The sequence below is a fragment of the Protopterus annectens genome, chromosome 4.part0 (genome assembly GCF_019279795.1).
Source record: "Protopterus annectens isolate FY-2018-M chromosome 4.part0, PAN1.0, whole genome shotgun sequence".
Taxonomy (NCBI): domain Eukaryota; kingdom Metazoa; phylum Chordata; order Ceratodontiformes; family Protopteridae; genus Protopterus; species Protopterus annectens.
In genome coordinates, this window is record NC_056733.1 from 1,722,285,395 (window position 1) to 1,722,308,386 (window position 22,992).

A 22,992-nucleotide genomic window follows, 5' to 3' on the forward strand; every position below is an offset into this window, starting at 1 on the left:
AAAACAACCTTCCTACCATGCAATCTATCCTGTCATACCATTGAAGCCACATAAATAGACATAAATTCCAAGAAGGCCACATCCTTCTTCCATTCATCATCCCAATCATCTGGCTAATGAGCTGCAAACCATTCCTTGTTAAAAAAAAACAGCCCTATCCCCCCTGCATCATATGTAAAACATTACAATTCTTTCTGATTCACCCAGTGCTCCTGCCAAAATGAAATGCCATTGAAACAATCCAAGAAGTACAACAATTCTAAATCCACTTGGAGGAGCTTGCTAACCCTTATCCAATAATATTTGCCTCTCCCCCCTTTGTACAAGAATGCCACCAACTTGCAAAATGTACGACCAGGACTAATTGCCCAGCATGCATAGTTCAAGAGCAAAAAAGCTCCATGACATCCTTAACCTGCACCTTGTCCCTAACCATCATGCATAAAATCATCCCTTTCAATTGCTCTAGCTTCTCAACTGGAAGGAAAACCAACCTCCATCCTGAATCCACTGTCAAGCCCAAAAAAACATAATGCCTTGGCGGGGCCTACCAACTTCTGAGTCACCAACAGAACACTCAACTCTTCGTTCATGGCAAGAATGCCTTATACTTTCCACAGCCCCTACAAACCCTTATTCGACTAACAGAAAGTCATCCAAATAACGAACAGCCTTTTGAGTACCCACCCTTTGCTGACCGATACACTGAAAGATGGTGCTAAATTTTTCAAATGTTGTACAAGCTGCTGAACAACCCATTGGCATGGTCTTGTCAAAATAAAATTTATTGTCTACAACCATGCCCAACAAAGCCCATTCTTCTTCCGATATGAGAAGCAAGCAGAACATAAATGCAGTATCAACCTTTACTAACAATGCATCATTAAACCCTGTAATGATTGCCACAGTATCATCCAGTGAGGCATGCCTAACCTTTGAATCCTCATTAGAGATAAAATTGTTGATCACATTCCCTTCTGGGAAAGACAAATGGTGAATCAAACTGTATTCACCAGGAGGCCTTTTAGGAACAAACTTCAATACTGAAACTTTAAAATTGACAGAGGGAGGGTACTCAAATGGGTCCAATATCCTGCTTGCACACCACTCAGTCTCAACCAGACCCTCCAATACCTCCTCATTTCCCCCAGATGGAACATAAAGTCTTGCAAACTAAACCAACGTCACAAGTCCCTGACTTGACAGAAAACACTAAAGAGCCCCCCCAATCAACTCCACCACAATCTCTAAGTCCAGAAAGTGACTCAACAACATTTGGCACAATGCCTATATGTCAAAGGGCAAATGGGAATAACATTTTGCCCTCTGCCCCAGAAAGTATGAACCTCCCCTCTGTACACTAAGCCCTTGTATATCTTGCCTTGGGAGGATAAGGATTCCGTATCAGTCATGAAAGATCCCCTGTGAACTAAAGTCCTCTACTGATGGCCACACTGAGATACTGGATGCACTCCAGCATAAATTGAGAAAGTATGCATGAATCTGCATGCCACTCATTTGCAACATCCTGCAATAGATGCCCAACACACTCCACCTATCTCTTCCACTAACTTATCCCACCGAGTGAAACCCTCAAAACTACCCATCATTGTGGCCACTCAAATGTCAGGGTGCCTCATTTCCCATCTCAATGACTAATTCATGATTTTCCATTTACAAGACAGTTGATCATTCCATATCCAAACATTCCCAGCACTCAAACTTTGAGCCTCACAAATCATGACAAAATAAGCCAAAAGTGGTAAAATCAGTGAATTATTCTTCTTTAAACAAACTGCCAGGAAGTACACAAAAACCAAGAACCCAATTCTCACACAACCAAGCCCAAAGCCTTCTGACCATCCTATGCCTCGATGCCAATAAAACCACCAAGAGATCCTTGTTATTTGCAACATTAGATTCCATCAAACATTTTATCCCTTCTGCAGCCACTAATTCAAATATTTCAAGCACTTACCTTTCCAAATACTTTTATTAACCAATGCTGGGATATGTGGGGTCAGAAATACCCTCCTTTCTGCATTTACCAAAGCCTGAGCAGCTAACCAGTCCCTGGTTGCATCCCAAAATTGGAACTCACTCTATGCTGTGATGACCCTCTCCTATCCAACCTCAACCCTTAACTCCCTAACAATGACCCCATATAATCATGCTCAATCATCGCCTCACTCTGCACTTACCTCATCTCCCCTAAAAAGATCTTGATCAACTCCACTACCTGCAACATCATCGTTATGATATACTTCTTCTACTCCATCACCCCCAAGACTCCTGCACCCTGGACTTGTCAATTCTACACTGTCTCTATCTAATCCTAACAAAATATCATTCTCTGAAATGTTATCAGAGCCCACTCCACTGCCCAGACTGTCCATGATAGCACCAACTGTTGACTTCCAGGCTCATTTACCTCATGTTCTTAGAGCGTTTTTGATGCCTGTGCTCACCATTTCTTCTTTGACATACTGGATGCATCCACTATGGGAGGACTCTCCCACTGGCAGCACTCAAAAGGCTCCTCTGCTTGAGAAACAATTGCTACCCATCTCTCCTTCACACGGTGAGATCTAGCCATCTGCCAAAAAAAAAAAAAAAAAATGTGTTAACCACCAAGTTAAAGAAAAAAAAAATATCTATTGTGGAAATAGAACTCACAGCCATCAGCATCAAAAGTGAGCACACTACCTGCTGGGCTACTGGTAAATTTGATCTCTATCAAGATGAATAAATAGCTTCCTACAATCCTGAAAGCAGGCTATTTGACCTACAACTGTACACAGCAGTAATGTATTTGACAAGTGACTCAGTCACTAAATTAATTGTCTTTTACATTATATATATATATATATATATATATATATATATATATATATATATATATATATCTACATATATATATATATATATATATATATATATATATATATATATATATCTACATGTGTATATATATATATATATATATATATATATATATATATATATATATATATATATATATATTTATATATAAAATTTAACTTCATATAGTTGAAAGCACATCCTTCGAATGTGCAGATACACAAACCGTTTCCAGGAATTCCGTCCTATCGATTTCCCTAAAGTTAGAAAAAAACAGCAAGAGTTGACATTTCCATCTGATCCACAGCTGAAACAAGTGCTATCATGGGTCAAAAAGGGGGCAAGATTTTGTTATTTAGAACTTTGGCTTTGTGGTTTTGTGAATTCGCAGTTTGCAGTTTACTGCAGCAATTTCGAGCATGTGGTTGTCGGACTTAGGAAGATAAACACACATATATATATATATATATATGGGTCTATGCTTAGCCAACCTAAAACCACACAAAATTTAATACCCTTCAAAGTGTGGAGGAAGTGGGGCTCTGATCCCCCCAAATGTGGAGGTTGTGCCCCTCACTCACCCCCTAAAGAAATATGCCAACTTTGAGATCACACTACAGTGGGGAAAAGGGCAAATCCCCGATGATGGCCAAGTGTTATAGACCTATATATATATATATATATATATATATATATATATATATATATATATATTTAAATATATATATATATATATATATATATATATATATATACATATATATATATATCTATATATATATATATATATACACACACACATATATATATAAATATATATATATATATATATATATATATATACATACAGATAGATATATAGATATATATTTTGTACATAAGTTATAAAGGTCACAGTATCCTTCTACAACCACACCCATTTATTTATAACTTAAAACACAGCTCTCCACCAACCAGGAACAAACTTCAAAAGAATCTGAGACAAATCCAGACAGACATCAAGGACAATCAGGGACACTTCAAAATATCAGTGCTATTAACTTGAAACATTGACAGAAAAAGAGAATGTGAATTGGTTATGCATTTTCTGAAATAAAAAGACTATAACTGAATTATTTTCACTGTTTATTAAGTATAATTCACCACCTATCCCCCTAAAGCCACCAAGAGATAGGAGAGATTAAGAAGAACAAGATAAAGTGAGTCAAAACAGCAGTCCCATGTAGGGATGACAATTACAACAGAAGAAATGCGATCACTCAGTACATGCTGTAGCTTTTAAAATTAGTATTAACATCTCACTCTGATCGAGTGCAAAAGTTCATATGCTGAGTTCAGTTTCATATGGCTTCAACATTATTCCCAAATAAGTGAACAGAAAGTGTATACCCTGTTTTAAGAAGGTGCATGACCACTCCTTGCATGTGTGATAGACAATAAGTTGCATTACCTTTGCTGGTGCACAACATTCAGAAACTTACTCAAACTCACCCACATGACATGCCTCCTTCCCATTTCTTTTACTTCTCTTTTATTTTTAAAAGAAATAAACAAGCTATGGCAACTAGATGGCTCATTTCCAAAAAACTCAGTAAAACAGTCAGGATAACCAAGTGGAAAGCCTGCCACTAACTCCTTCCCACACCAACAGTCTATGCTGCAATTGCCTATGCACAGCGAGCAATGGTTACTTGTGAGTAGATCACAGTCTGTGAACAGTTCTGAAAACCACTGGCCCTCCAAACCATGGTCTCTCATCAGCAAAACAACAGCATAACAAAGGAACAACTGCCAAAACCATTTAATTCAGCCACCAATGCAAAAGATGCATAATTGAGGGGATGCTGCAGCACAATTAATGAATAAACCCAATTAACAAAACCAAAAAAATAAAAAACAACCACACAGCTGGGATGAAGCTGTCACACCAGAACACAAAGAACAGAACCAGAATAAAAACTGGGTGACAACAAACAGAGCTAAGTAAAGTAAACCAAAAAGCTTTTAATATAACTTTTTTCTTTGTCCTTAATGCTTCATCAGACTTTAAAAATACACAAGTTAACACTCACTGTTTAAAATCCAAACCACAAATCAGAAACTGATTCCAATTATGACTTCGTAACAAACTGTCCAATCAGCTATATAAACTCTGACAGTAAAGTAGACAATACACGATCTGCCACTGTGTACTAAAAAATAAATAAAACAAACTGTAATTTCTAGTATGGCTTAAGTATATATATAAAAAACTACTTATCTACTAGTCACCTACTTCTAACAGTAGATATGTGCTTAGTCATGGTAATAGATATAAGTCCAAACCCATTAAATATAGTTCTATGAGAAGTAAAAAAAAAAAACAATCAGAGCTTGCCAGGACTACATGATACAATGACTGAATGAACATTTAATGTCTTGTGTATGCTTTCTCAATTTAGCTTTCTATGTAAAGAAAACAATGTGATAGTGTTCAATCTCGCCGTTTGTTCTTACACATGGGTTCGGAGCCGATCCTTGGCTCCGTGTCGGCCGCTTGCAAGCTCTGCATCGAGAAGAAGCTCGAGACAACCTAATACCCACAATCCCCCTCTGCCTTTACCTCAGATCTAGTTTGCCGCTGCTGCGTTCGCATCACTGGGATCGAGCTCGAGCAACTTCAGATAAGAAATAACTTTTATTGTTGTTATTTTTCAGGAAAAATTTATTCTAAAGTACTATTTGGTGACATAGTGTATGTGTGTGTGGTAAGGTAGAAATACTCGGTACCGTTAAGTTTAATTAAACTTATTAGAGTTTTTCGGGGCCTACCACCCCTTACTTGAATTTGACAACCGGACTGACTTGTATATCGGATTCGACATATTTACTGGATTTGTCACTCTACTGGACTTGACCTTTTTTCTCTTACCTGTTTCTTCTTTAAGATGTCTGAGAAAATTAAATCAGGTTTTAAACGTTGCCAGTGTGGCCAAAAAATGTCAGTTACTGACAACCATGTGGAGCCCTCGGTGCCAGAACCGTCCTTTTCTCGGTCGGCTCCGTTCACCTCGACTCCGTCCGATCCGGTACCGGAGTCTCGGAGCCGAAGATCCATCCTTGGTTCCAGGACTGAGAGTCTGACCAATGTTTCGGTTCCGACGCTCTCTCTCGGGGGCCTCGGCGCGGATCGACTCGGTTCCGTCCTCGGGGTCGATGCCTTCGGTGCCTGTTTCGGGGATTCTTCCCATTTCTTCGGAACCGGGAGATACCTCGACTCGGGACCCGGGGGCTTTCGACCTCATGAGGAAGGTGTTGTCTACCCAGACAACCACGTCAGCAGGATCAGCTTCTCCTCCCCATAAAGGTCCGTTATCCTCCTCTGCACCCACGGCTACATCCAAGCGTCGAGCACCGGTGTCTCAGCCATCCCTGGAGGGTGCCCCCTCTTCCTCGGAGGCTTCTTCGGATGCTCCCCATGAAGAAGTCCCTAGGAAAAGAGTGTGTAAGAGGAGACACTTAGATTCTCCACAAGAATCTTTGACATCCGATACTGACTTGGATGAGTCAGAAGGGTCCCCTAAGTCACCTTCAGAAAATGTCTCTTTTTCTGACATATTGGAGATCCTGAAACAGAGAGGTGACTGGCAGTCCCTCCCCCCGTCTATGGATGAGTCAGTCTTGCTAAAGGCATTTGGTGCTCGCCCTTCCTCCTCCTGGGTCACTCCGCTCTTCGATGAATTAATGGAACTTATTGCTCGAAGGGCATGGGAGGCTCCTGACACAGTGGAACCAGTCCCTAGGAAGCCTAATAAGTATATCACTGCACCCCAGGACAAGACTTACTTGACAAAAGGAGTTCCAGTGGACGCTATGGTGGTGGCAGCGGCCACGAAAAGGAGATGTCGGAATCTTCCTCATCTGTCCATCCCCTAATAAAGATTCTAGGACTATGGACAGGTATGGGAAGCTCATTTTAGTTCAGCTGCTTTTTCCATGCGATCCCTGAACTATTTGACCCACTTTACACCCACTACAGAGGGATCTAGTCAAAGAGTTGGGAGATACCTCCAGGGTACTACAGATGCTGCTGTCTCAGAGAAAGTGACAGCGCAACTTAATACCCTTACATCCATTGTGAACTCGTCCATGAGGCTGATCTCTTACGCAGCCGAAGGTTCGAGTAGGGCAGCAGCTTCAGCGATTGCTCTTCGCAGACAATCCTGATGCGCTTATGTTCATTCGGAAGCCTTCAAGTCTTCCTTTACTAACGCCCCATTTGACGGTGCCACTCTTTTGGCCCCAAAGTAAAGGAGACCCTTACCCGGTGTGAGCAGGAGGGAAAGACTCTGTCTGCTGTCGGAGTCCGTTTTCCACCCCATCCAGACCGTACCCCAAAGGGCAACGTGGTGGAAAAATGTGGTTTCAAAACCCCAAGGATCTTTCCCAGGCACACAGGGTGATGCCCCTTCTAGAGGCAGAGGAGGGGGCAGAGGTGGAAGACGCCGCCCTGGTGGCAGAGGGGGTCCGCAGAATCAAGGTGACAGGGATACACTCCCTGGTAAACCTTTCCAGCACTCCTGAGAGGAGGCCCGACTGTCCTGCTCTGGAGGCAGTCGGTCGCTTAGCTTTATACCCTCAGGCCTGGCAAAACATAACTACAGACAAGTGGGTAAAAAGCGTGGTTACCAGAGGTTACAATATACCATTTCTATCCTATCCCATTCCAAAGAAAAGACTCCCAGATGTGCCGCCCCATCTAGAGAGCCAGCAGCTATAGAAATTTCAAAGCTGCTAGAAAAAGAGTCATCCAACCAGTCCCAGCGGACCAAAGAGGATTCGGAACTTACTCAAGGTTCTTTTAGTTCCAAAGAAAACAGGGGACTGGAGGCCCATTCTGGACCTAAGCGACCTCAATACCTTCATCAAGAAAGAAAAGTTCCGAATGGTCACGCTTCAATCGATCCTTCCATTCTTACAGAAGGACGACTGGATGTGCTCAATAGATCTGAAGGATGCATACTACCACATCAAAATGGCCAGGGCATCCAGAGATCATTTGCGCTTCCGGCTGGGTGCCAGTCACTTTCAGTTTCGAGCCCTGCCCTTTGGTCTGACCTCAGCCCCCTGGGTCTTCACCAAATGCATGGCAGTGGTAGCGTCTCACTTGAGACGCCTAGGATTCCAGGTGTTTCCGTATCTGGACGACTGGCTCCTTTCTGCCACCACCCAGCGCCAACTAGTACAGGCCAGAGACTACACTCTTCAACTGTGTGTTCACCTCGGAATTTCCGTAAACTCCGCAAAATCCTTACTACAGCCATCACAGCATATCTTATTCATAGGAGCGAATTAGATACACATCAGTTAATTCTAAGACTTCCTCCAGAAAGGATACTTTCACTCAGACTCACATACTTCTTCTTTTGTCCAGGAAATCCCCAGCAAAACTGGTACTGAAGGTTTTGGGACTCATGTCAGCTTCTCTTATTGCAATACCCTTGGGAAGACTGCACATGAGAGTCCTACAATGGCTACTGTTTGCACAATGGTCGTTCCAACAACTACCTCTGACACACGAGATTCTTATAACGAACACATGCAAATCACACCTAAACTGGTGGCTTCAGACTTGCAACCTTTCCAAGGGGAGACCATTTGTGCTACCCACGCTGACAGCTATGGTGACCACGGACGCTTCCCTGATAGGGTGGGGGGGCATCTTTCAGGGACAGACAGTCCAAGGCGAATGGACCAATTTAGAGTACAATCTGCACATCAATGTTCTAGAGTTGAGGGCAGTGTTTCTAGTGTTGCAACACTTTGCTCCCCTTCTTCCTCTGGGAACTATTGCAGTTCAGACGGACAACATGTCTGTAGTCTGGTACATAAACAAGCAAGGGGAAACCAAGTCCTATCAGCTATGCAGAGAGGCCATGAGAATCTGGCAATGGGCGGAGTCCACGGGTCGCTTTCTGATAGCAACGCACATCCCTGGGTCATCCAACGTCATAGCCGACAGGCTGAGCAGAGCAATACTGTTACCGCACGAGTGGTCCCTAAAACAGTCAGTTGCGAAAAAGATTTTTCGCACGTAGGGCCAGCCTTCCTGCGATCTGTTTGCGTCTCCAATGAACGCCAAATGCAGGAGCTACTTTGCCCTATTACCCCCTCCAGGGGATGTCCCCAGGGACGCACTGATTCACGATTGGCCCCCGGGTCTCCTGTACGCATTTCCTCCCTTCCCCCTGATCACAAAGTTACTCCAGAAAGCCAACAACCTACACAGGACGATAATCCTCATTGCCCCATTCTGGTCTCACAAATTTGGTTCCCCTTCCTCATGACACACTGCATTCGGGGACCCTGGATCCTGGACCCAGAGCCAGATCTATTGACTCACTCATCAGGGGCTCCCCACCCCTCGCTCTTGTCCCTCCATCTAGCAGCTTGGCTGCTCCAATTCCCAACTTAGCCAGGTCTGATCTTCTTTCACCTGGAGTTCAGAATATATTAGTGGCTTCTCATAAAGCTTCCACTACTAAAACATATACTAGTAAATGGAAGCGCTTTGTATTCTGGGCAAATACACAGCAAGTGGACCCTGTTATAGCTCCTTTGAATAAAATATTAGAGTTTTTAACAGAATTGTTCCATCAGGGTGCTTCTCCTGCCACATTAAGAGTTCAATTGGCTGCCATTTCTAATTTCCATGTGGAAGAATGTGGGGCTCCTGTTATGGCCCACAGACTTTGTAAAGCCTTTTTAAAAGGGTATTTTCATATTAGACCACCAATTAGATCTCCTACGCCACCTTGGAGTCTAAACTTATTATTATCTAAGTTGATGCTGCCCCCCTTTGAACCAGCCTCCTCTTGCCCATTGAAATTTTTGTCATGGAAGACTCTCTTTTGGTAGCCATTACATCCGCTAGGCAGTATCTGAACTTCAAGCTCTCTCCATTAAACACCCTTATTTGATCTTTCACTCTGACAGAGTTTCTCTTCGCACTAATTCATCCTTCCTTCCTAAAGTTTGTTCTGTTAACAATATTAATCAGTCCATTGAATTACCCACTTTCTTCAAGAATCACTCCAATAAAATGGAGTATATGTTGCACAAATTAGATGTCCACAGACAACTAAGGTTTTACTTGGATAGAACAAAAGATCACAGGAAATCTGATCAACTTTTGTAGCCTTTGCTGATAACAGAAAAGGAGTAGCGTTACTAAAAGAACTCTTTCTAAGTGGTTAACTGATTGTATCATCTATGTCTATGATTCTTCAGATCAAACTCTGTTGCACAAACCCAAAGGACATTCCACAAGGTCAGTGTCTACATCCCTGGCTCATGCAGCTCGCCTACCACTAGACGCTATTTGTGCGGCTGCTACTTGGTCTAAACCACATACATTCATTTCTCATTATAAGGTAGACAAGGTTTCTAGGGACAGGGCAACCTTTGGTTCCACTGTGCTCAAGAACATCCTTCCGTGAGTTCCTCAGGAACAAGGAGCTAGGACGCTACCCATGTGTAAGAACAACGGCGAGATTGAACACTATCACATATAGAAGTTATGTCCTTACCATAACGTTCCATGTGGAGTGTTCATCTCGCCTTTGTTCTTACATTCCCACCCTCCCACCCTTAGGAAGAACGTTCAGTTTGGTGCCTGGTCTGGGGCATTCTGCTTCTGCATTGCAGTTGTTGTATATATGGTTGACATGTATATATATATATATATATATATGTATATATATAGACTCTTAGTTTCTGTGCATATGTGATATTGGCATGAGTGTTTCTCTCTCTGACTGCTGGTTTGCTTGCAAACTAGATCTGAGGTAAAGGCAGGGGGGGATTGTGGGTATTAGGTTGTCTCGAGCTTCTTCTCGATGATGAGTTTGCAAGCGGCCGACACGGAGCCGAGGATCGGCTCCGAACCCATGTGTAAGAACAAAGGCGAGATGAACACTCCACATGGAACGTTATGGTAAGGACATAACTTCTATTAAAGGCTGTGGGCTCCTATCTGTTCCATTTAGAATTACTAGATGTTTCCAACATTCCAAATTCATAAGCATAGCACAACATTGCAGTTAAATGTAAGAATTCCTAAATGCATACCATGAAAAAACAATTAAAAACAAACTGCTACCACAGCAATATAAGTGAATCACCTGTCTAACAAGAAAAGATAAAACAATGAAGAATAAATACCTAGATGCCTACATTCACATAGATGAGCCATGACAGTTGATAAAACCAGAAAAGAGTTCAACATAAAACAGTTGATAAAAACAAAAAAGTTCAGTATAAAACATTACTTCACAGTAAACATCCAAGCAGGTATAGTATTATAATCACAATCTTAATGGGCTGAGCCCATGTGTACACATGAAACTTAAAAGCTATAAGAATATAAACTAACTAATGTTACTAAGAAACATCAACCATCATTCAAGTGATGTATGTAGAAATGAGTATGTCTTCTTACAAGAGTAAGGTCTTAAAACCAAAAGAGAACTACTCAGTAAAATTAAAATGAAAGTACCTTACCTGATAAAAATGTCCAAAGAAATATACTAATTGAATTATAATCCTGAAGAACCAGGCCAGTGAAGGTGCATAGATCCTAAAACTGCCAAAAGAGTATAAACAAACCTGAAGTTACTTAAGAGCCATCCTCTATACGCATAGAGCCAGTCAAAGGAATCTGTGTGAAAGAAGGGTGTTACTGCTTATCATTCCCTTTGGCTGGAGTCAAATAACCAATCTTCTCTCCAGTTAGGGGTCGCCACAGCAGATCAACTGTTTCCATTTCTTCCTGTCCTCCGCATCTTGCTCTGTCACACCAACCGCCTGCATGTCCTCTCTCACCACATCCATAAACCTTATCTTAGGCCTTCCTCTTTTCCTGTTACCCAATATACTCTGCGTCCTTCCTCAGCACATGTCCAAACCAATGTAATCTTGCCTCTCTGGCTTTATCTCCAAACCTTCCAACCTGGGCTGACCCACTAATATACTTATTCCTAATCCTGTCCATCCTCGTCATACCTAGTGCAAACCTTAACATCTTCAACTCTGCCACATCAAGCTCTGACTCCCGCCTTTTTGTCAATGCCACTGTCTCCAACCCGTATAATATAGCTGGTCTCACTACCCTCTTGTAGACCTTCCCTTTCATTCTTACTGGTACTCGTCTGTCACAAATCACTCCTGATACTCTTCTCCACCCACTCCATCCTGCCTGTACTCTCTTCTTCACCTCTCTTCCACACTCACCATTACTCTGAACTGTTGATCCCAAGTACTTAAACACATTCACCTTCGCCACCTCTACTCCCTGCATCCTCACCATTCCTCTGTCCTCCCTCTCATTCACACACATATATTCTGTCATAGTCCTGCTGACCTTCATTCCTCTTTTCTCTAGAGCATATCTCCACCTCTCCAGGGTCTCCTCCACCTGTTCCCTACTCTCACTACAGATCACAATGTCATCTGCAAACATCATAGTCCACAGGGACTGCTGTCTGATCTCGTTAGTCAACCTGTCCATCACCATTGCAAATAAGAAAGGGCTCAGAGCTGATCCTTGATGTAATCCCACCTACACCTTAAACGCATCCTTCACTCCCACTGCAGATCTCACCGCTGTCACACTACCCTCGTACATATCCTGTACCACTCTTACATACTTCTCTGACCCTCTAGACTTCCTCATACAATACTACAACTCCTCTCTAGGCACCATGTCATATGCTTTCTCTAAATCCACAAAGACACAATGCAACTCCTTCTGACCTTCTCTGTACTTCTCCATCAACACTTTCAGAGCAAACATCGCATCTGTAGTGCTCTTTCCTGGCATGAAACCATACTGCTGATCAGTAATCATCACCTCCCTATAACCAATCGATGGGGTTAAATGTCATTCTATGAGAGAAAAAAAAATTAGTGAGGCAATGATCTAGCTTTCAAAAAAGGTTTGAGAGAAGCAGTGCCATTCAGTCCATAATGCTGGTCTGCTTGTAACCAAATGATCTTTTCTTGTTCAGTATTCAGAGTTTTATTCTTCCTGTCACCCATTATATTATCTTCTTTAAAAGTGTCGACTACCATAAATTTGAAATTATGTTCTACTCCTTGTTCCACAACATCTTTTACTGTGGCCACAGTTGTATCTTCCTTCCTAATTTTATATAAATGTTCTTTGATAATGTCCCTAATTGCCCTGTTCACTGTTCAGTTTTCCTGTGTAGAAACTGGGACATTTCATACAAATAGCTAAATAGACCATGTTCTTGGTGCAACAATCGGCATAATTCTGAAGTCTCACAGCCTTGCCATTGGCGGGATGAACAAAATGATTGGTATTGGCTATAAATGAGTAGATATTACACCACTTGCAACTGAAGAATCTCGCCTTACTGGGATCATTAACATTCTGTCCATCACTTTTCTGGTAGCATACTCTTCTTCTTCTTCTCCTTATAGATTTAATGTTCTTGTATGTAATGCTTTGAAATGGACTCTCAATTTAAAAGATGTTATCATTGGACATCGACATGTTCCAGTTCTTCTGGATGATGTTGATTGTACTCCGATTGTCAGATGTGCAAGGCAGTACTAAGTGACATTATTTATTCATGACAGGTTCTTTCTTGTCTGCAGATTTAATCTTTTTAGAGAAATAGTGTCTGCCTCTACCTTGTCTTTAAAAATCACTGCGTCGGTAATTTCTAGACATTGCTTCATCAAGTAACCCCTATCTTCAAGATTCTTGATCACATTTTCCATTGTTGTATTGAGCTCCATGTCATTACTGGTGGTCCTTGATTGTCTCAACATTTGCTCTTTGATAATATTTTGAAATACAAAGGTGGGATGCATACTAAATCTCTCCAGAATGTTGTTCTTCCAGCACGGTTTCTTATAAACTGTTGTCTATACTTGACCATCTTTAATCTTCAAATTAACATCTAGAAAGTCGATTTATTTTCTAGATGCTTGCGTGGTAAATTTTAAAAAGTCAGTTATGTTACCTATATATGTCACACTCTCATCCAGTATCTCTTTGCAACCCAGACCAAGAATATATCATCCACAAAATGTTTGTTAATGGTGACCTTGTTGCAATTTATTTCATGTGCAAGGGCTAGCTTGGTCTCCTAACTGGCCATCACTATGTTTGCATATAAGTTGGCACAAGAGGTGCACATGGCTACCCCAGTTCTCTGAAGATGGTATTCACCATTAAATATGAATGCATTGTTCTCTAAAATAATTTCAATTACAGTAGATTAATCTGGTTAGAAGTAAAAAGTCTATTCCAGTCTGGTTAGGTATACATGTAAATAAGGAACAGACATCAAGGCTGTAATAGATCGCTGTTGAAAGTATTGATGCAGGGATTGCAGAAAATCTTGGGTGTCCCTTAGAACAGAAACAGAGGATTGTCCAACGTTTTGTGAATTTTAGGGAGTCCCTTGATAATGGGTATAAGGGGTGTCTCTACAAATAAAGTAATCATATAGTTTTTTGCTAATGTATCTGCTTAAACGACAGTCTAGTAGGTCATTCCATACCCTCCTTGTCATATCATTGATTGTCTTAATGTCCACTTTGGTGTATGTTGAAGTAGCCATTAGCATTTTTTGCATAGTCTGTATGTAGTAGTTCTTACTCAGTATCACATTTGCTCCACCTTTATCTGCTGGACAAATCATTATGCCAATTGTATTCTGTAGTTCCTTAAGTGCTTCTCTTTCTCTTTCTCTCTTGGTTAAGTTATAAAATCTCTTCTGGATGAACGTGCCATTGTTGTACATATTATATAAATTTCATTTACAAGCTTTCATGAATGTTTTTATCTGTGGACACAAAGTAGGTGTATATGTACTTGTATCTTGAAAATATTTGTATTAGATTCTGCATTGTGAAACATTAGCTGGAGCATGATATTCCGACAAAATAGTTTGATGTCAATCACTATATCACTAAAATTACTGGAAGCGGCTGGAATGAAAGAAAGTCCTTTCTGTAGGACTTTGTGTTAATTGTCTGTCAATATGTGATTTGAAAGATTGAAGATTAAGTGGTTGTGTTTTGTGTCCAGAGCTTCTTGACTGTCATTAAGAGCCATACAACCTTGGAAGAATTCCTTCTCTTCCTTCCTCTGCTTCTGAACTGATCTTGTTTGTATCATTCTCGAATAGATAAGGAGACCCCCAGAAAACCCTGGTCAAAAGTATTGTCTGTTTTAGGTCTCACATTAGTTTCTTTGTGTACAAGGGTAATAACATCACTGGTATTTTCAGCTCGTACATTGTTGCCACTATTAGTGTCAAACTATTCATTCTCATATATTGTCTTCTTCTTTGCTGTCTCTTGTGTGGTCTCTAGTGAAGGAGGTTTAGGGGTGGGCAGAAGTGGCATTGTCTCTGATGATACTTGTTTAACCAATGCCCTTCCATTCTCATGTGATCAAGAAAAAAAATTGTCCTGCTTTAAAATCCATCATATCCCTTTCTAGTTTACATTGTTTTTGTGTTTGTAGTTTCAGCTCATAAAGTCTAGTATTCTGTAACAAATCCTTCAAAGCCTTCACAGCAGGTGAAACAGGTAACTGGTTCAAAATGGCTTGTTCCTAAGAATTAAACTCAGTAACTAGTTTGTCCTCTATAGGTTTGAAAAACATCAAACAATAACTTCATATAATTAAAGTTCATCTCAAAATTATTTTTTTGTGAGCTTACCAGTAATTCTGAATAAGAAGAACCATAGGTCATCATCTTGATTATTCGCAGGCCTCTTGGAGTTACTTTAAAATGCAGGCAAGCTTCAAGATGTTTCTGTTTCCACTGTAATTTCTTTAGCTTTGTCAATGTATCCTCTAATTCTCTTCTAGCTAAGAACAGCTTCTGTACATCATAGTTAGGTTGTTCAGTTGTTTTAGTGCAGTTGAATTCTAATAGTAGTAGAGGATTGCCCCTCTCCCAATCTCTTTTAGTTTGTCCATTTGATAATGCATCTTGTCATTGGGAGAACTGTACTCCAATTCAATATCTCCCTCCTCTGCCATGCTCCTGGCAGTGCAACTACCAACTAAGTAAGTCCAAAAGAGTAAAAAACAACGACACAGCTGGGATGAAGTTGCCACACCAGTACACAAAGAACAGAACTAGAATAAAAACTGAGTGACAACAAACATGGCTAAGTAAAGTAAACTAAAAAGCTTTTTATTATAACTTAGTAAGCGTTTTTGTGTTGTCCTGAACACTTCTTCAGACTTTAAATATACACAAGTTAACACTCACTATTTAAAATCCAAGCCACAAATCAGAAACTGATTCCAGTTATGACATCATAACAAGCTGTCCCATCAGCTATAGAAATTCTGACAATAAATTAGACAGTACATGATCTGCCACTGTGTAATAAAAAATAAATAAAACAAGCTATAATTTCTAGTATGGCTTAAGTATATATAAAAAACTACTTATCTACTAGTCACCTACTTCTAACAGTAGATAGGTGCTTAGTCATGGTATAATATACAAGTAGAAACCCATTAAATATAGTTCCATGAGACTCAGAAGCAAAAACAAAAAATAAATCAGATCAATTGTTTTCCAGGTTTACATGATAAAGTGACTGAATGAACATTTAATGTCTTGTGTGTGGGCTCCTATCTGTTGCATTTAGAATTGCTAGATATTTCCAACATTCAAAATTCTGAAGCATAGCACAACATTGTAGTGAAATGTAAGAATTCTTAAATGCATACCAGGAAAACAAATTAAAAACAAACTGCTACCACAATAACATAAGTGAATCATCTGTCTAAAAAGAAAAGATAAAACAATGAAGAATAAATACCTAGGTGCACACATTCAAGTAGATGAGCCATGGCAGTTGATAAAATCAGAAAAAGTTCAGTATAAAACAGTTGATTAAAACAAAAAAGCTCAGTATAAAACATTATTTCACAGTAAACATCTAAGCAGGTATGGTATTATAATCACAATCTTAATGGCCAGAACTCATGTGTACATGTGAAACTTAAAAGCTATATGAATATAAGTGAACTAATGTTTTTAAAAAACATCAACCATCATTCAAGTGAATTATGTAGAAATGAGTATGTCTCCTTACAAGATTAAGGTCTTAAAACCAAAAGGGAGCACTACTCAATCAGTAAAATTAAAATGATAGTACCTTACCTGATAAAAACATCCCAAAAATGTATCAATTTAGTTATAATCCTGCAGAACCAGACAAGTGAAGGTGCATAGATCCTAAAACTGTCAAAAGAGTGTAAACAAACTTGAAGTTGCTTTACAGCCATCCTCTATACGCATAGAGCCAATCAATGGAATCTGTGTGAAAGGAGGGTGTTACTCCCTATCATGGAGTCAAATAACTATGGTTTTAAATGTAATTCTATGAGAGAAAAAAAATAGTGAGGCAATGGTATAGCTTTCAAGAAACGTTTGATAGAAACAGTGTCATTCAGTCCATAACACCAGTCTGCTTGTAATCGAATGATCCATTCTTGTTCAGTCTTCTCAGTTTTATTCTTCCTGTCACCCATTATATTATCTTCTTTAAAAGTGTCGACTACCATAAATTTGAAATGATGTTCTACTCCTTGTTCCACAACATCTTTTGCTGTGGCCACAGTTGTATCTTCCTTCCTAATTTTATATAGATGTTCTTTGATCCTGTCTCTAAGTGTCCTGTTAATTTTTCCTGTGTAGAAACTGGGACATGTCATACAAATAGCTAAATATACCACATTCTTCGTCCAGCAATTGGCATAATTCTGAAATCTCACAACCTTGCCAGTGGTGGGATGAACAAAATGATTGGCATTGGCTATAAATGAGCAGATATTACACTGCCTGCATCTGAAGGTTCCCATCTTACTGGGATCATTAACATTCTGTCCATCACTGTTTTGGTAGCATACTCTTCTTATTATGGATTTAACATTCTTGTATGTAATGCTTGGACATGGACCCACAATTTCTGAAAGATGTTATCATCATATGGCAAAATGTGCCAGTTCTTCTGGATTTTGTTGTTTGTATTCCAATTGTCAGATGCGAAAACCAGTACTAAGTGACATTTTATAGTTATGACAGGTTTTTGTTTTTTGTTGTCTGCAGATTTCATCATCTTTATAGAGAAATACTGTCTGCCTCTACCTTGTCTTTCAAAAATCCCCACATCAGTAATTTCTAGACATTGCTTCATCAAGTAACCCCTATCTTCAAGATTCTTGATTATATTGTCCATTGTTGTGTTGAGCTCCATGTTATTATTGGTGATCCTTGATAGTCTCAACATTTTCCCTTTGATAATATTTTGAAATACAAAGGTGGGATGCATACCAGATCTCTCCTGGATTAACAAACAGCTACTACAATGCTTACCACACCCAAACCACTCAAGAATGCCTGCCAATGCAACAATGACTGTAGGAGAGTTTAAGAAATACATAAATGCCATAACTGCTAGGTACAAAATCCCCCAGTCAAACAAAAAGAGCTGGGAAGAATTAATGATAGACAAAAAACACAAGGGCCTTTGCCCACACCCTCTAAGCCATATGAAAATCTTGCTAAATGGAAAGCTGTAATACACCCCACAGCTCCTACACAAAATTGAATTAACTCATCCTTACCATGACGTCACTTTCTCTGTAAACACTCTTCCCATTAAGCACAAAGTCAAAAACACAATCCAGGATAAAGTATCTCCTCCCAAAAACAAATGTAGTTAAAATCCAAAGCACAAGAGGCAGATACACCAAGACAATCAAAGCCAACCAAGAGTATATCACTGTAGCACAAATTTATTCAAAAAAGTGAGCGCTTTCACGTCAGCCAGGACGCTTCATCAGACTTTATAATTACTAACATATTTCATTCATTTAAATAATCCACATCAACCTATCACAAAACATTTATCAAGACTCTTAAATAAGAAGCATTACTATTGGTGCTTGTATAAAGTAGATCCTTCTTATAAAAAACATATATATATATATATATATATATATATATATATATATATATATATATATATATATATATATATATAAAGGACATGAATAAAAACATATAAAATACTCATTGAAAAAAACAACAAGGATTACAAAAATTGTAAAAATTGCAAAAATTACAATTATAATATGAAATTCATAAATATTAAACTTGATAAAATTATAGTATAATAAGATACACTGAGCCTATTGTAATAAAAATATGCACTAAGGCTAATGTTTCAAGGGTCTATCTACAAGAAAAGGTCTCAATGAAACTTTGTCATTGAGACCATGATCTCTATCTGCCGATAATTTAATAATCCATTTAACTTCTGCCTTTTCTGTTGTATTTCATATGTTTCCTAATCTTTCTGTAATAGATTTGTGTTCAATTACCATAAACATAAAAGAATGTGTACTATCATTTTGTAATACATGATTAGCCAAGGCATTAGTCTCATTTTCCCTGTTAATAGCATAGATGTGTTCCCTTATACGTTCCCTAAGTGTTCGATTTGTCATGCCAACATAAAAACATTGGCATTTTGTACACTGACTTAAACAGACTATATTCCTTGATTTACAATCTGCATAAAGTGAAAACTCATACTTTTTTCCAGTGTCTGGATGTATAAAGACATTTGAATTTTTAATAAAAACACACTGATTGCAGCTACAGCAAGCATAAGTCCCTTTCCTATGTGAGATAGTACCTTCATTCTTATTCCTATCATAAGATAATAACCTCTTAATTGACTTGGTATTCTTATAACTAAAAGCTGGTCTACTGCCTACAATATTAGCAATCTTATCATCTAACTGTAGAATATTCCAGTGTTTATTAATAATATTCACAATTGAGAAGTTATTATTGGTATATGGAATAGCTATCCTTTTCCTATTTGGCTCATGTCTCTTCCTTACAGTATTGGTAGATATAGTTCTACGTAAATATGGCAAGCCTGCCCCTTCTCGTTCTATATCATTCAATCCTATTAAATCTCTTCTATGATATCCTCTATCTAAAAACTCTTTTTCCATGCCTATAATAGCCTCTGAAAACACAGAATCTTCAATAATAATACGAGAAAGTCTAGTGGCTTGATTTCTAACTATATTTCTGTGTATATGTGGGGGGGTGCATGCTATCTCTATGTAGAATAGCATTCTTCCTACAAGGTTTCTTAAATATCTCTGTATTAAGAATGCCATTCTCCTTCTTCAATAGTACATCTAAGAACTCAATCTTTTTCTGTGAAATAGTACTTGTCAGTTTCAAAAACGTGGTGGTTCCATTCATGTAGGTAATAAATTCTTCCAAACTATTGAGATCTCCTCCCCAAACCAAAAAGACATCATCCACAAATTGTTTATAGTATTTAATGTATTTTGAGTAAATAATATGTACAAGTATATAGGTGGATTCCCGGTATGCCAATACTGAATTGGCATATGAGTTGGCACAGGATGTGCCCATCGCCACCCCCATAACCTGAAGATAATACTCCTTGTTGAAAGTGAACACATTATTAGAGAGTACTAACTCTAATAGCATTGTTAACTTAATAACTTCATTGTTTTTCAAGCCTTCACGTAAGAGATAAAGCCTTAAGAAATCTACACCTATATCATTAGGTATGCTGGTGAATAATGCTGTTACATCCAGCATTACCATATAATCTGAGTCTTCAAGCTTACTACCTAAGTTAAAATTTTCTAGGGTTTCAAGAAACTGTTGAGTGTCTCTTAAGATAGAGGTAGTAGAGTCAACTAAAGGTCTAAATTGCTTCTCTAAATAAATGGAAATACTCTCTGTCAGCCAGCCTCTACCTGAGACTATTGGTCTAAGTGGAGGTCTGTCTATAGTTTTATGAATCTTAAGAAGTCCCCTGAACGTAGGTATAACAGGTTTTTCAATCAAAAATAATTTATATAATCTTTCATCTATTACCCCACACATTAACATATCATATAAATCCACATGCATTCTCTTGATAAGTTTATCCAAGTCTATCAAATTGAGTTTAACATATGTCATACCATCGGACAGCATTTCACATATTGTATTCTCATAATAAATCTTATCTAATATAACAATAGCACCCCCTTTTATCTGCAGGTCATATTGTTATCAATCTATTGTTACACAGACTATTCAAAGCCAATTTTTCATTCATTGTCAAGTTAAAAAATTCAGGTCTCTTCTTATTACTTACAAAATGTGTCAGAAAATCCTGCATACATGCTTTTTCAAAGCTTTCTAATAGAGGATGTTGAGATGGCATACATGTGGAAGGTTTACTAAAACCCCACTCATAAATATTACTTTCACCTGCATTGCTAAATTGTAATGCTAAACCAACATTTCTAATAAAGCTTTTAATATCTACTATTAAGTCATTTACATCCACATGTGCATATTTTTATTACAATAGGCTCAGTGTATCTTATTATACTGTAATTTTATCAAGTTTAATATTTATGAATTTCATATTATAATTGTTGTAATTTTTGCAATTTTTACAATTTTTGTAATCCTTGTTGTTTTTTCAATGAGTATTTTATATGTTTTTATTCATGTCTTTTATATATATATATATATATATATATATATATATATATATATATATATATATATATATATACATATATATATATATATATATATATATATGTTTTTATAAGAAGGATCTACTTTATACAAGCACCAATAGTAATGCTTCTTATTTAAGAGTCTTGATAAATGTTTTGTGATAGGTTGATGTGGATTATTTAAATGATTGAAATATGTTAGTAATTATAAAGTCTGATGAAGCATCCTGGCTGATGTGAAAGCGCTCACTTTTTTGAATAAATTTGTGCTACAGTGATATACTCTTGGTTGGCTTTGATTGTCTTGGTGTATCTACCTCTTGTGCTTTGGATTTTAACTCTTCCCATTAACCTTAACCCTTTCTTGCCTGCCTCACCACAACACCTTCCACCACTCGACCAGTAATCAAGGAGCCTCAATCCTCACCACTTGCAACAGTGGGGGGGCATTCATTGGGAGTATAGCAAGTACACACACAGTATTTCCAGATGCAGCTCTCTGCATCAAGTGCAATTTCCCTTAAGAGCACACAGAGACCACAGTCAGTCCTGAGCTGGTTTCTCCCTCTTTCTCCAGATCTCCAGTAAGACTCCCCACTGGCACAGCTATAGAGTTGATATCTCAGCTGATTGACCAAGGCAAGACCTCCAGCAGTCTCTCTGTCCCAACCGTGCTTCATGTCCCTGCCCAAGTAGCTGACACAAACACTCTTTGAGGTCTGATTTACACACACACACCTGGGAAAGGCTGGCACAGGTTTGCTAGCTATGCACCCTTCTTCCCAGATTATAAGGTAGTTTATCTGCCACCAGTCACTCCTTCCAGCTACCTCAAGGTCCTTAACAAAGGGTGTCCAGTCTTACTGTGTAATATTAATATTAACACAAATGGTAGTTTGACCAAGAGCAAGTTATTAGGAGAGGCCCACACAGTGTCACCAAATGAATATACAAGTACTCTCAAAGCTAAATACCTCTACACAGATCAACCATAATGAAAGGTTTAAATGTATTTAATAATAAATAATAAAAGAATAAGACATTACTAGATATATATATATAATTATATATATATATATATATATATATATATATATATATATATATATATATATATATATATACACATTTTTTTTCACAGTGACATTAGAGTTCAAAACCACAGGAAATATTTATAACAACATTGCAATACAGTCTGAAATAAATAAAGAAAAATATCTAAACTAAGCTTCACTATATTCCTGACTGAATCTAAGAGAATTACTATAATCAAATAACTTACTAATAGAGCAAGGCAGATGAGGTAAATGGATCTTCTAGCTGTTGTCAGGTCCAAGGCAGAAATCAGAACACTCTTCCTCACTAAGAGACTTCTCAAATTAATATTTAAAATATTACTGCTGGGATAACTTGCAGAATGACATAATTTCTTGACATCTAACTGCTAGTTCCCAGGCCAACAGCCATTGATGAAGCTGGCAGTATTTAGCATCTAC